Source organism: Furipterus horrens, unplaced genomic scaffold, assembly GCF_987537825.1.
Source record: "Furipterus horrens unplaced genomic scaffold, mFurHor1.1.pri manual_scaffold_6, whole genome shotgun sequence".
Classification (NCBI taxonomy): Eukaryota; Metazoa; Chordata; class Mammalia; order Chiroptera; family Furipteridae; genus Furipterus; species Furipterus horrens.
In genome coordinates, this window is record NW_028327176.1 from 125524478 (window position 1) to 125538553 (window position 14076).

The window sequence follows — 14076 nt, forward strand, 5'->3', positions numbered from 1 at the left end:
ACATCATCATTAGTGCCTATCCAAAAAAGAGCTATTTCTGGGATGTTGGGAAATAAAAGTGGAAGGTAAGAAGAGAAAAATGTAAGAAAAGTGTAATACAAAAAAGAGATGAGGAGCATTGCTATTCAGTTGCTGATAAGATTGTTGGCTGATCCCTGAGACTGGGCCTGGAGCTCTGATATGGTGATTAACTTCTTATCCAATCCCTGGACAAATATTTCTAACATCAGGCAACTGAGAAGAATATTGAAATGACATTATCAGAAATAAGCGTCTATGTGTAATAATTTGACATCTTTTTGCCCCAAAGAAGAGATTTCATCATCTATATTCATTTATTCGTAAAATCCTAAAATGAATCCTATATTTCTTTATGTTAAATTGAAGCCTATAGTTATCGGAATGCTGACAAGCTGAGTTATTGGCTGTTTTCAGGGCTCGTGCAAAGAGTTCCCCATTAATAACATTTACTGTGCACGCTGATAGAAGAGAATTGTTTAGAGCTAGCAAATGTATGATTACAACTTATTCTGTATGCCCTAAAGAAGACATTTTTGACTTATAGAGTAGGGCAAAGAGGATATTTGTAGGGAGGTTGACAAATGATCAAATACCAATGCTGATGATAATAGAGAAAAAATGTAGTAATGCAATTCTACAATAACTCAGTTATAATCTGCCACTCTCTCTCTCTCTCTCTCTCTCTCTCTCTCTCTCTCTCTCTCTCTCTCTCTCTCTTTGTTGTTTCTTGGCAAGGTTTATCATGTTCATCTCACGAAAAATAAGAGGTGAAACCAGAAAAGGAGAACTCAAAAGAATAAATTTATCTTAAATGTGATCATCTATCATGTGGGCTTAAAATCCCTACCAAGAAAAATAATTGACCGTTTTATTTCATACTGAAACTCTCACACTAGCAGCATAAGAACACACTAGTGTGTCATGTGCTTTTAAGAAAAAAATGTTTAGTTTTTTTTTTTTTTTTTCCCCTCCATGGTTTCTCTCCGCTCCTGTGAGTAACGTGGCTCCGGGGGCTCCGCTCGCTTGCCCGCACGCCGCCCGCTGTCCAGGACAGCGCCGCCGGCCTCTGCCGCCTGCAGACCCCTTCCGACGGTCCTAGCTGCGCAGGCCGGGACGCCTCTCCCCCCTCCGCCCCCTCCGCGGAAAGTTAAGTTTGAAGAAGGGGAAAGAAGGAAACATGGACATGAAGAGGAGGATCTACCTGAAGCTGAGGAACCGGACCCCGGCAGCTGTTCGAGAACTTGTCCTGGACAATTACAAATCAAATGATGGGAAAATCGAGGGCTTAACAGCTGAATTTGTGAACTTAGAGTTCCTCAGTTTAATAAATGTAGGCTTGATTTCAATTTCAAATCTCCCCAAACTACCAAAATTGAAAAAGCTTGAGCTGTCTGGATATGTTGGCAGAAAAACTTCCAAATCTCATACATCTAAATTTAAGTGGAAATAAACTGAAAGTTAGCACCTTGGAACCTTTGAAAAAATTGGAATGTCTGAAAAGCCTGGATCTGTTTACCTGTGTGGTTACAAACCTGAATGATTACCGAGACAGTGTCTTCAAGCTCTTGCCCCAGCTGACCTGCCTGGATGAATAAGACCGAGAGGATCAAGAAGTTCCTGACTCAGATGCTGAGGTGGATGGTGTGGATGAAGACGAGGATGATGAAGAAGGAGAAGATGAGGAGGACGAGGAGGATGAGGATGGTGAGGAGGAAGAGTTTGATGACGAAGAGGATGAAGATGGAGTCAGTGGGGAGGAGGAAGAATTTGGACATGATGGAGAAGTTGATAAAGATAAAGACAATGAGGATGAGGATGAGGATGAAGAGGAGGAAGAAAGCGAGAAAGGTAAAAAGAGGAAGAGAGAAACAGATGATGAAAGAGAAGATGATTAAGACCCTAAATAACCTGCAAGAAAAGAACTGTTCCGTATTGGTTGGACTGCTCATATGGATTTGGTAGCTGTTTAAAAAAAAAAAAAAGGTAGCTGTGACACTAACCCCAGGATACCCACCCACCCAAAGAGCAAAAGAATAGTTCCTGTGACATTCCACCTTCCTCCATTTAGACCCTTTTGGAAATTCACCACCAAGTTTGGGAACTGCACCCCAACAAAATTGTAAGTGTTGTTAGGTTCTTCATGTAAGACTCTTGCTGTAGTGTGGATAGCTGTGATTGGTAAGTCAACCGTCTGTGGCTACCAGTTACACCAAGATTGTAACAGATTTTTACTTTCTGTACAACAAAGAAGCTTTGTAAATAAAATCTTAACATTTGGGTCTGTTTTTTTCATGCTTTTCTTTTCTTTTTAATGAAATTTTTTTACATTAGGACATTTTATGTGACAACTGCCAAAAAGTATTTTTAAGAATTTAAGTAAAATAAACATGTTCCTCTTTGGTAAAAAAAAAAAAAAAAAGAAAGAAAGAAAAAATGTTTAAAAAAGTTCTGATTATAAATATAAAGACAGTGGCTCGGGCTAAATGTGGGTTACTACTATGGGATATAGGGAGACTTAGCTGGCAAATAAGAACCTCAGACTTCCTTTTTAGGATGTATTGCCTTCATAAATGCTTCTCAAACCTTTTGTGTATTTCAATCCATCAACTATTTTGACAGATCCAATATAGACTATTTTGGACACATTCCTTCATACATGATGCTACACGGATGTAACTATACTATATTCCACACCCACACAACAGATAAACACATGCTTGCAATCCAGGAATAAATGAGGAAGAGATGATGCCTTTACATGCCACTCATACACACATTGCATCCTTCCTACACCCCAAGTACTGCTAGGCACTGAGATAAATACATGAGAAATACCAACTTTCTGTTCTCAGGCAACTGTCTAATAATAAATGGAGAAAGACATAAAAAAGGCAAATCACAATATAAAAAGGTAAATAATTTTGTCAAAAAGATGTGGAAGACAGTGCTGCAGAATTATCCAAAATGGAGGCATTCACACTGCCCAGAGTCAGGGAATGTTTCTCAGAGAAATGGACACTTAAAGGAACAGGATTTTGCCAAATAATGAAAGAAGAAAGATCTGGAATGAATAAATTTTAATTAATTCTAAAACATAAAGACTACAGAAGCATGATCAAAAGTTTTTCTGCCCTGACCAGGTGGCTCAGTTGGTTGGAGCATCATCACCAAAAGGTTGCAGGTTTTCTCCCTGGTCATGGCACATACATACCTAGGTTGTGGGTTTGATTCCCAATCAGGGTGCATATGAGAGACAACCAATCGATGTTTCTCTCTCTCTCCCACTCTCTCTCTCTCTCTCTCTCTCCCTCTCTCACTCTCTCTCGCTCTCTCTCTCTCTCAACTCAGTAAAAACATATCCTCAGGTGAGGATTTTTTTTTAAAGTTGTCCTAAATAGCAGGTCACAGACACATAAAAGACCTTTCTGAAACTTGAGTCATCCTGCTGTGTTAGGCTGTTTGTTACCATAGCAGACTCTATTTTTCTTTTCTTTTCTAATATAACTGTGTGATTGTCTTTTTAGAACCATAAGCTCAGACCATGGTACATGAAGGTGAGGATGGAATTTCCTCAAAAGAAGCAGATGCTCCCAGAATTAGTCATCTTGGGTAATGGTCAAGACTTAGATAAGAAATAAAGGCTTTGTAGGCAACCTGAGAGAGAGAAAATTTTTCTTGTTTTTGGGGCAAGGTCTAAGGAAGGGGATGTCCTGGAACATTTCTGATATTGGGATGAGTGTAAGGGATGATGAGTGTCACAGGTATAAAGCCTTCTGTGTGCATGGTCAGTAATGTAAATTTTTCTCAAAACGTCAATGAAGTCTTAAAGGAACAGCTTGGTTTCAGTCATGCTATAGACAAGTAGGTACAGACCTGCCCTTACTTCCTACACACCAGTGAATGAGAAAGCAATGTCCTTCTCTCTGAAGGTCACCAGGAAAGAACCACCAAGCCCAGCTGAAGGCTGGAGAATAGGAAGTGTGAAGAAGATACTACATGGCTGCATGTAACTGATTTGTAATCATTCCTTCCTGTCTGAAACACAAGTAGAACTACAATGCTAGAAATAGCCTATGTCACTGGCCTATCCTCCTAATCTCAGTGAATTGCCGTCTCACAGTATGGTTGGAAATTTTCCACCAGGGTATTTCAGTAGAAAACATGTCGTTCTGCTTGCCTGTTATCCTCAGCTCATGCACTGTAACAGCAAGTGTGTTATATATAGTGTGCCAGCAATTGTCAACCCTTTTCATCTCATGGTACACATAAACTAATTACTAAAATTCTGTGGCACACCGAAACAATTTTTTTTTGGCCAATCTGACAAAAAAAAATAGGTATAATTTTGATTCATTCGTGCCGGACAGCTATTGTTGTGTTAGCTGTTGTAATTTTTTTCAATTTGACAATCTAAGAGAAAGAGATCAGTACACCTGACTATTGCGTGTTTTAAAAATTCTTGCAGAACTGGTTGAAAATTGCTGTATTACACTGTAGTAACAGCATGAGCACCTCAGCGGCATGAAACAAAAAGGGTTCGTATCTTGTTTATATTACATGTCTGACACAGGTCAGCTATGCCCTCTGCTCAAAGTCACCCTTTTGCCAGGACTCAGGCTGAGAGGACAGCCACTAAGTGGCCTGTCACTGTGGCAGAGGGGAAGTGTATGGCAGAGCATGCAATGGCTGTTAAAGCTTCCACCCAGAAGTCATGTGTGATTTCTGCTTACCCAGAGTAAGCTCCACACACAGGGAAAGGGATAGAAGCAGAGTAAGTGTGTACAGCCTGATGATTCCCACACACCCCAGGAAATCACTTGAATCCCTTGCAGAAGAATACCTTGTTTTAATTGCACTCATGACAACCAACTTTAAAATACAGGCTGTTGGCTTTCTTAACAAAAGAAATTCTGTAAGGAATGTTTGGTCATAAGCAGAGAAGACAAAGGAAAAGAGACAAAAGGATAAGTGGAGAATTAATTGTAAGTGAAGTGTAAGAAGAAAGTGGAAGAAAAAAAGAAATGAAGGAGATGAGAATAATGACAGGGAAGGTTGCCATCCTTGATCTGAAGGGCTTTGGTACAACTTTCAATTCCTCTGATTTTCCGCTGTTGTTCATTTGGCTAGTTAGTCAAAGAAAGATCCCTAGGATAGAGGAAGCAGGGATGAGCAGGAAGATGTGGCTAAATCAAATACGTGATGCTGGGCTATCAAAGAAGGGTAAATTGAGAAAAATAAATGAGAAACAACAAGAAGCAAAGAAAAATGAAAGACAAAGAATCTAGAATTCAAAAGGGAAAATAGTGCAGCAAGATGAAATGGATAGTTTGTTATTCCAGCCCCTGAAGTACCAGATTTTTCCCTTGATGCACTCTGCCTGATAATGTCTGCAAAGCTCATACTCTTGAGATTTTATGTGTCCCAGGGAAGAAGATTGCCAGTTGGGAGTTAATTACCCCAGAATAAATACACTGGGCCCTGTGTGTCATGACTTGAGGGCTGGCCTGTGTTGGAACGGGGCCCAGATGCACCTGAATCCAGCCCCTTCCTGACCATCTTTACACACATGCTCAGTCTTACTACTTCCACACAGGCCACGTCCCTGGAGAATATGCTGTGCCTGCTGGCCGGGTAGAGATGGTATGATTGTATTCCAGAGAAAACCTTGCTCTGATCCATGAGAAATCACTTAAGTTTTTTCTTTTTTAAAATCTTTACAGCTCCACAAACTTGGTGTTAAAAATATCATTTTAATGTAACCAGAACTGCTTTCAGTAGCAGTTTTCTAGGTAGACTATTAGGCATCTATATTAAATGTCGACTGTCTCCTCACACAAAAGCCATGAAACTGTTTAATTGAAATCTACTGTGAGAGAGCTTCTGCATCCTCAAAGAGAGGGTGGGTCTGCCTGAGAGGGTAGCAAGCTGCTCAGACCTTGAACTGGCAGTGGTGTTTTTGCTCGCACTACAGCCTCTACTTATCATTGTTTCATGACTGCATTCTGGACCTGTTTTTTAAAAAAATTTACATGAAACAGAAATAGTTTTCTAAAGAGAATTCACTCATAGTTACTAAGCAGGAAACCTTGGAGTACAACCAATAGCTTAAATTCCCTTTCAGTGTTCTGTTGCGTATCACCTCTTTTTCTATAATTAATACTTCCCTTTCCTTCCTCCATCTACAAATATATTATTTCCTCAGAAGCTGTTATGTTTTACACAGGGCAGCCACAAGCCTAATCAATGACTTCATATGAAAAAAAGAGGGTTTGGGAGGCTTACTCATAGGTACAGGGAATAGATTGGTGGTTGCCAGAGACAGGAGGTAAGAGATGGGTGAAATGGGTGAAGGTAGTCAGAGGTACAAATACTCAGTTATAAAATAAGTAAGTTCTGGGAATGTAATGTACAGCATGGTGACTAGAGTTAATAATCCTGTATTGCACTTCTGAAAGTTGTTAATGGAGTAAATCTTGAAAGTTCTCATCACAAGGAAAACAAACTATTGATATATATGGTGGTGATGTTAACTAGACTTATTGTGCGATCATTTTATAAATATCATATTGTTATGCTATACACCTGAAACTAGTATAATGGTATATGTCAATTATAGCTCATTTAGAAAAAAGGCTCAACACATTGGGTGCCCGACTTGCAAAATGCATCTTTCCTCTGGGAGAAACCCTACTCAAGGCTACATGGCTTGGTGAGCAGAGTGTGGGCTTCATTCCAAACCCCACACACCCTTTGGGAAAGCATCTTTGTGAAATCCACAAATTGCACAACTGGGTATGTCAACTCTTATGTGTTCTTACATGATATGTCTTCTTAGCTACATTCGATTGGTCCAGGGTGGCATCTTATACGAGCCAGGCCAATCACAGACCTTCTGTGGAATTTTCTTCCAACTAGGTTCAAGAGAGTCAGACCTCTGTTTGTGAAAGTCAAAAGACCAATTTTGTAACCTGTTGGTGACTGAGATTCATACCATATGAGAGAAGTCGTGAATAGTGAGAAAGAACGAAGCCAACGTGAATAAAGAAACCAAAGCCAGAGATGGCAAGCATTCAGTCAGCACTGAACTTCCTGGTTCCAGAGGCACTGAGACCAGGAGCATCCCTGCCTTTTTCATGGTGGGTGGTCTGGTGGTTCAACCCTCCCTTGGGTTTAATGAATCAATGGACATTCTTCTTGCTTCAGCTTCCTGGAGTTAGGTTTGCATCACAAAGACTTGAGAGTCATGAAAAATGCAGTAGCACTGCAAAGAGCAGCTGTATACAGTCGCAGCCAGTGCTCCCAGAGGTGACTTCCTTCTCTGAACATGAGGATATGATGCCAGGAGGTGCTGCAGAACTTTAGGTAACCATGATCAGAACATAAGCCAGCCAGAGAGACTGACTCAGTGGCCTGGCAAAGTAGACCGACTCCTGAAATGTCTACCTCTAGACTTCTTGTTACATGAGCAATTAAATTTGGCTAAAGCACTGTTAGGCTTTTTGTTGCTTGTCAGGAAAATCACCCTCACTGATAATAGGGTCTTCCACAAAGAATTTTAGGCACACACCCCTGTCCTCTCCTCTCCCCTTTCCCCACCACAATACCTGGACAAATATGATGCTGCACATTTAGAACCACAGAATGTCAGAGCTGAAAGCCATTCTACATCTCCTGTTTAAGGGATTGAAATTTGTTAGCACAAATATCCATGGGAAAGGAGAAAGACACACGGGCCATTTGAACTTTGATGTGAGTGACTCTGTAAGAATCATTCCCTTAAATAAGATTTGTCTTTGGACAGTGAACATTCAGTACTGGGACCTGAGTTAAGGAAGTTGTCTTTAAGAAGGAGAAAGACACAGAAAAGGGAATCTGGAGGCTCCATGATCAAAGTCTTCTTCAATGCCTAGTAGGATGGAGAATGACATAAACAGGAGTTAAGTTCCTAGACATTTCACCAACATTATTTGAAAACCTATTGTACCATTGGGGGTACCGGGGACCAGTTTCAAAAGTGTAAATACTTTCTGAACTTCTGCAATCCAATTCTTCCATGGCCATATAGAAGTAACCTATTTATTTACTTAAATTGTTTGTTTTCAAGATTTTTCTTAGAATTTTGTCAGTCCACTCCCTTATTATTCTCCTCAAATTTTTATGAATATAAAGATTACTTTGATCAGAGAGAATATATTCTAAAAAATTGTATAGAATATAGTAGATGCTCAATAAATATTTGTAGAAAGAATGTATGAAGAAATGCGGGAGACAGAAACACAGAAAACAAAATTTTGGAGAAGCTACCTGTTTTTATACATTCATTTGTAAATAGTCAAATCTGGTTCCACAAATAAGTTTTCTATATATATCTTAAATTATTCATTTCTTAGCCTATAAAGGGGGAAGTTATTGTAGTTGTTTCCTGAAAAACACTGGGTTTGTTTATTTGTTTTAAAATCTTAATTATATCATCTTTAGTATAACGAGAAGAAGGAATATAAGCTGCTTCCTCAGGTTTGCACATGTGTTGGAAACAAATCCAAGTATTCTAACTGCCACTGCAAATTACTCTGCTATACAGGTCAGTCTAAAACATTTGGTAGAGCTTTATAATTCAACTAGAGCAACTAAAAAGCTGATGTAACCAAAGTAAGTAAATAATAAATGTTCTCCATCATTTGTTATTACATGGGTAAATGTAAGTCATGACATATTTTCTTTGCTCACTTGAAGAGTGATTTATGCACTTTTGTTACCAAGCTTATTTCAGGGGCTATTGGAATTGTGCATTCAGCTTTGGAAGTAAATGAGGAGTCTGTCATTGAAACTCCCTGAAAATGTCCTCATTAGACACATAATTTAGCAAAAATGATATTGATGCTCCTGCACAGATCCCATGCTGGGCACACACGCCATTTCAGTAAATCATCTCCTGCAGATCCTCTACTGTGGTCAGAGCTGAGATTTTTACTCAGAAGCACTATTGGAAAGCAATGTAAATAGAGTTTAGTTTTAAGTTTCATCTGACGAACACTATAAAATTTTATTACAACCATCAACAAGGAGCCATAAAGGAATGCAATAGGACTTGACTTTGAATTATAGTCAATTTCTGATCATGGATGCCCACATTATTTGTACACTGAGTTATCCTAACACTTGGCAAAATGGATCCTGGGAAATACAGGAAAATAAGAATAGTTTGTCTCTTTTTTTCCCCCCTTTTCTTCCAGATCTTGGCTATTGTAAATAATGCTGCAATGAACATAGTGGTAAAGATATCCTTTCCAATTAGCGTTTTGGGTTTCCTCAGATAAATTCCCAGAATTGGTGATTGGAATGCAGATTGGTGCAGCCACTGTGGAAAACAGTATGGAGTTACCTCAAAAAATAAAAAAGGGATAGATGACCCTTGAACCAATGCTGGCATTAGGAGCACCAACCTCCCATGAGTTAGAAATTACCCCTGTACCTGTGGAATGGGTGGATTGGACTAGTGTAAAAGAACCTTTTTGAAGGAGTCAAAGATATGCTTAAGACCCAATTTGGAAGGCTTCTGGTCAAGATGGAGATGTAGGTAGACACCTTTGCCTCCTTGCACAACCATAAAAGAATTACAACCAGACCTCTAAAACAAGTAACAACAAGAACCATCAGAAAACTGAACTATATGGAAGTCCAACAACCAAGGATTAAAGAAGCCACATTCATCCAGACAGGAGGGGTGGAGCTGTGGAGACAGGAAAGAGAGGCAGTGTGGGTCAGACAAGTGATAGCAGCAGCAGTGGTGGAATGCATGATCCCACATTCATGTTGATGGATAAAAATAGGGAAGAAAACCCTGGGAGTGAGTGATCCCTGACACAGCCAGCCCGTACAGCCCAGGGTTTCAACACTGAGAAGATAAACCCCTATTACCTCTAGCTGTAACAACCAGTGTGAGTTGGGGTGGCAGAAGAAACTGTGGGTTTTCACAACTTAAAGGGACTGTATGGTCTTAGAACATACACAAACCCCAGGGCAGAAACTGTAAGGGTACCAATCACATATGGGAAGTGGGTGAAGTGACTGGAAATGGGGTGAGAACCAGGCAAATCACCAGAAGCTAGGCAGAGGCATTGTACCCTCTCTGAGCCCCACACCACAAGCAGAGTCACAAAGTGGTAAAGTGGGTGGTGCACTGCCCTGGCAATTAACTAAGGCTCCCCACAACACAATTTACAGGTGCCTTTGCTACATAGGCCATGCTACTAAGACAGGGCATAAAGGCAGCTCTACCTAATACACAGACACAAACAAAGGGAGGATGCCAAATTGAAGAGACAGAGAAATATGACCCAAATGAAAGAACAGAACATACCCCCAGAAAAATAACTAAATGAAATAAAGACAGCCAACTTATCAGATGCAGAGTTCAAAACATTGATAATCTGGATGTTCAGAGAACTCATAGAGTATGGCAAAAAAATAAAGGAAGAAATAAAGTTTGCACACAAAGTGAAATAAAGAAAAATATACAGGGAACCAATAGTGAAGAGAAGGAAGCTGGGATTCAAATCAACGATTTGGACATAAGGAAGAAATAAACATTCAACCAGAACAGAAAGAAAAACAAGAATGCAAAAAAAACAAAACAAAACGGGAAGAGGCCTAACAACCTCTAAGACAACTTTAAACATACTAACATCTGCATCATAGGAATGCCAGAAAGAGAAGAGGAAGAGCAAAAAATTGAAAACTTGTTTGAAAAAATAATGAAAGAAAACTTCCACAATTTGGGAAAGGAAATAGACATACAAGTCCAAGAAGCACAGAGAGTCCCAAACAAGTTGAATGCAAAGAGGACCACATCGAGACACATCATAGTTAAAAGTCAAAGGTTAAAGATAAAGAAAGACTCTTAAAAGCAGCAAGAGAAAAGCAGAGAGTTACCTACAAAGGATTCCCATAAGACTATCAGCTGATTTCTCAGAAGAAACTTTGCAGGCAAGAAGTATTCAAAGTGATGGAAAGCAAGGACCTACCACCAAGAATACTCTATCCAGCAAAGCTATCATTTATAATGGAAGGGCAGATAAAGTGCTTCCCAGACAAGGTGAAACTAAAGGAGTTCATCATCACCAAGCCCTTATTATGTGAAATGTTAAATGGACCTATTTAAGATAAAGAAGACAAAAACTATGAACATTAAAATAACAATAAACTCACAACTATCAACAACTGAATCCAAAAACAAAATAAAAAAAACCCCAAAAACTAAGCAAACAACCAGAGCAGGAACAGAATCATAGGTATGGGGATCACTTGGAGGGTTATCAGCTGGGAGGGGGAAAAGGAAGAAAGGGATAAATGGTGCCTGGATCAAAAAGCATACTTGATAAGAACAAAATAGACAGCGGGATATTAAGAATGGTGTAGGAAATGGAGAAGCCAAAGAACTTATATGCGCAACCCATGGACATGAAAGTGAAAAATGAAGTATAATTCTGGTTAAGAGGCTCATCAACTCAGCAGTACTGTTTATTAAGATGAGAAAGCCTGGGGGGAAAAGCAGGTTTGTGTAGGTGTGGACAAATTATCAAGAGGCCAATTTTAGATATGGGAACTGTGAAATGTTAGGAGAATTCCTCTTAATGGAGGTGTTTATTATAGATAATCACTCTGAACACTGTTCATATAAAAATATATTAAGAGGGAAAAGGCCTGGTAAGATCATCTGATGCCTATGAGGCCTTATAGTCTCCTCAGGGACTGTGGAGCTGCTGCCCCTGCTGCTGTCATAGACTCAGATGACTGGTGACACTACTGGTTCATTGAGGTGCCAATGAAGTGGAGAGAGACACATGTGCTCAGCGTTCTACAATATTACAACATGCAGAAGGAGATTGTCAGGCATTCCAGTAGCCCAAGAACATCAAGACCAACTACATAGTTTGGGAGTCTGGAAAGGAAGGCCACCCCAAGTACCATATATTAGATTCTTATTTCTAGTTCATAATGTGTACCTTTTTCACCCTGCTATTTGTATCCTGCTGCAGCCACTGAAAACATTCCTGTGGTCAGAAGACCTGACTGAAAAAACACAATTGGATTGCTCATGGTGAAATATCCACATTGACAAGTATAGGCAGAAGTGTCCCCTAGAAGTAGGTCCTTAGGGATCTGCTCAGGGTAAACGAGCAGTAGGTCAATTTTTAGCAGAAGCAAAGAAATTGCAAATTGAAGATTAAGAGTTTATACACCTTGCCATGGCTGGTGTGGCTCAGTAGATTGTGTGCTGGCCTGTGAACTGGAAGGTCACAGGTTCAATTCCCAGTCAGGGCACATGCCTGGGTTGTGGGCAAAATCCCCAGTTGGGGGTGTGTGAGAGGCAATTGATCAGTGTTTCCCTTGCACATGTTTCTCTCCCTCTTTCTCGCCTTTTTCACCTCTCTTTAAAAATAAATAAATAAAATATTTTTTGAAAAAAGAGTTTGTGCACCTTGATAAAGAGATATCAACCAGAGGGGAAAGGGGCTAAGAAAGAATGAAGAAGGTAAAGGGGGTCAAACATATGATGATAAAAGTAGACTCAACTTTGGTGGCGAGCACACAATGCAATATACAATATGGTATTATTGAATTGTATACTTGAAACTCATATAATGTTATTAACCAATGTCACCCAAATACATTTAATTTTAATAAAATGAGAGATCAACTGCTTGTTTGAATGGACTTAAAGAAGGGATTGTACAAACTGAAGAGGTTAGATATGTCCTAAAACACAGGCATGTGAGGGGATGCTGAGGTAAATGGAACCCAAGATATTGTCAGCAGAGTTGGTGGATCAGAAATACAATAAATGCATGTTGTTGCAAAAGGCAGGAGTTCCTTAACTGGAGAGTATTATGCTTAGTGAAATAAGCCAGGCAGTGAAAGGAAAATACCATATGATCTCACCTAATACAGGAACCTAATGAACAACACAAACAAATGAGCAAAATAGAATCAGAGGCATGTGAAAAAGGAACAGACTGACAATGACCAGGGGAGAGAGAGAAGGGAAAAAGAGGGGAAAGAAGGGTAAGTGTCTAGTCAAGGAACTAGTGTAAATGATCCATGGACAGGGACAGTGGGGTGGGGATTGACTGGGGTGGGGGGTGGGCAGGGGAGAACAACGGGAGAAAAAATGGGACAGCTGTAATAAAAAAAAATAATAATAAAAGAAAAAATATATAGTAAGTCATTTCCAAGAATATTTTTGCAATATTTCAATCTGTAAAGGCCAGAGAAGAATGGAATGTACCTGAGCAGTGACTGGCCCCAAACACATCATCTATTAATCCCATGTGGTATACCAAATAACCTAGTTCAGCATCTACTACAAATATGACCAGGAGAGAGTCAAAGGGAAAGAAGAAATGGAAGGCTTCAAAACACTACAATACCTACTCCTGTACCCCAGAAACCTATAGCTGAGGATGAAGCATCTGCCCATAGGACCCGGACTTCTGAACACAGCCAGTTCCGAGACCAGTTTCTCAAGCCAGGCTTACCCCCAAATCCAGAAGAAAGGATCCCGAATGCACATTGCCACAAGTTGGGCAGCTAACACCTCTTTTAATAACTATGCTCAATGCAAAAGAACTTCTACAGAATTTGAAATTTGTTCTGTCATTTGAAGAGCAAAAACAAAACAGTCGATAAGAAAAATATTGATAAAACTATAATTCAGAGCCAAAAACAGCAGATGTGCCAGAGTGTCTGAGTTCCTTACATAGTAGACAGGCCCCTGAAATGCGTGCTTTAAGAGTAGGGGGAATGGGTTGTATCAATTTTGTACAGGATTCTGCCTGTATAAAAGAGCCATAGCTTTTGCCTGGTGGATCACCAGTTGATATATTTGCTGAAAATAAAGACTTTCATCTCAAGTATGATGAAGACTGTCTAGATCCAAATGTTCAGAAATGGGATGGAATGATAGTAGAACTCAGTTATCACAAACAGCCTGTGAATAAATCAGTTTTCTTTTGGTTCTGAGAAGCTCTTATAGCCACCTGATAAAGCATCCAT

General features: G+C 39.7%; 1 pseudogene; it reads left to right on the forward strand.

Moving 5' to 3' along the window:
* Nucleotides 1–1061: 1061 nt before the first annotated feature.
* On the forward strand, nt 1062–2014 carry LOC150007374 (acidic leucine-rich nuclear phosphoprotein 32 family member D-like; annotated as a pseudogene).
* Nucleotides 2015–14076: the final 12062 nt, after the last annotated feature.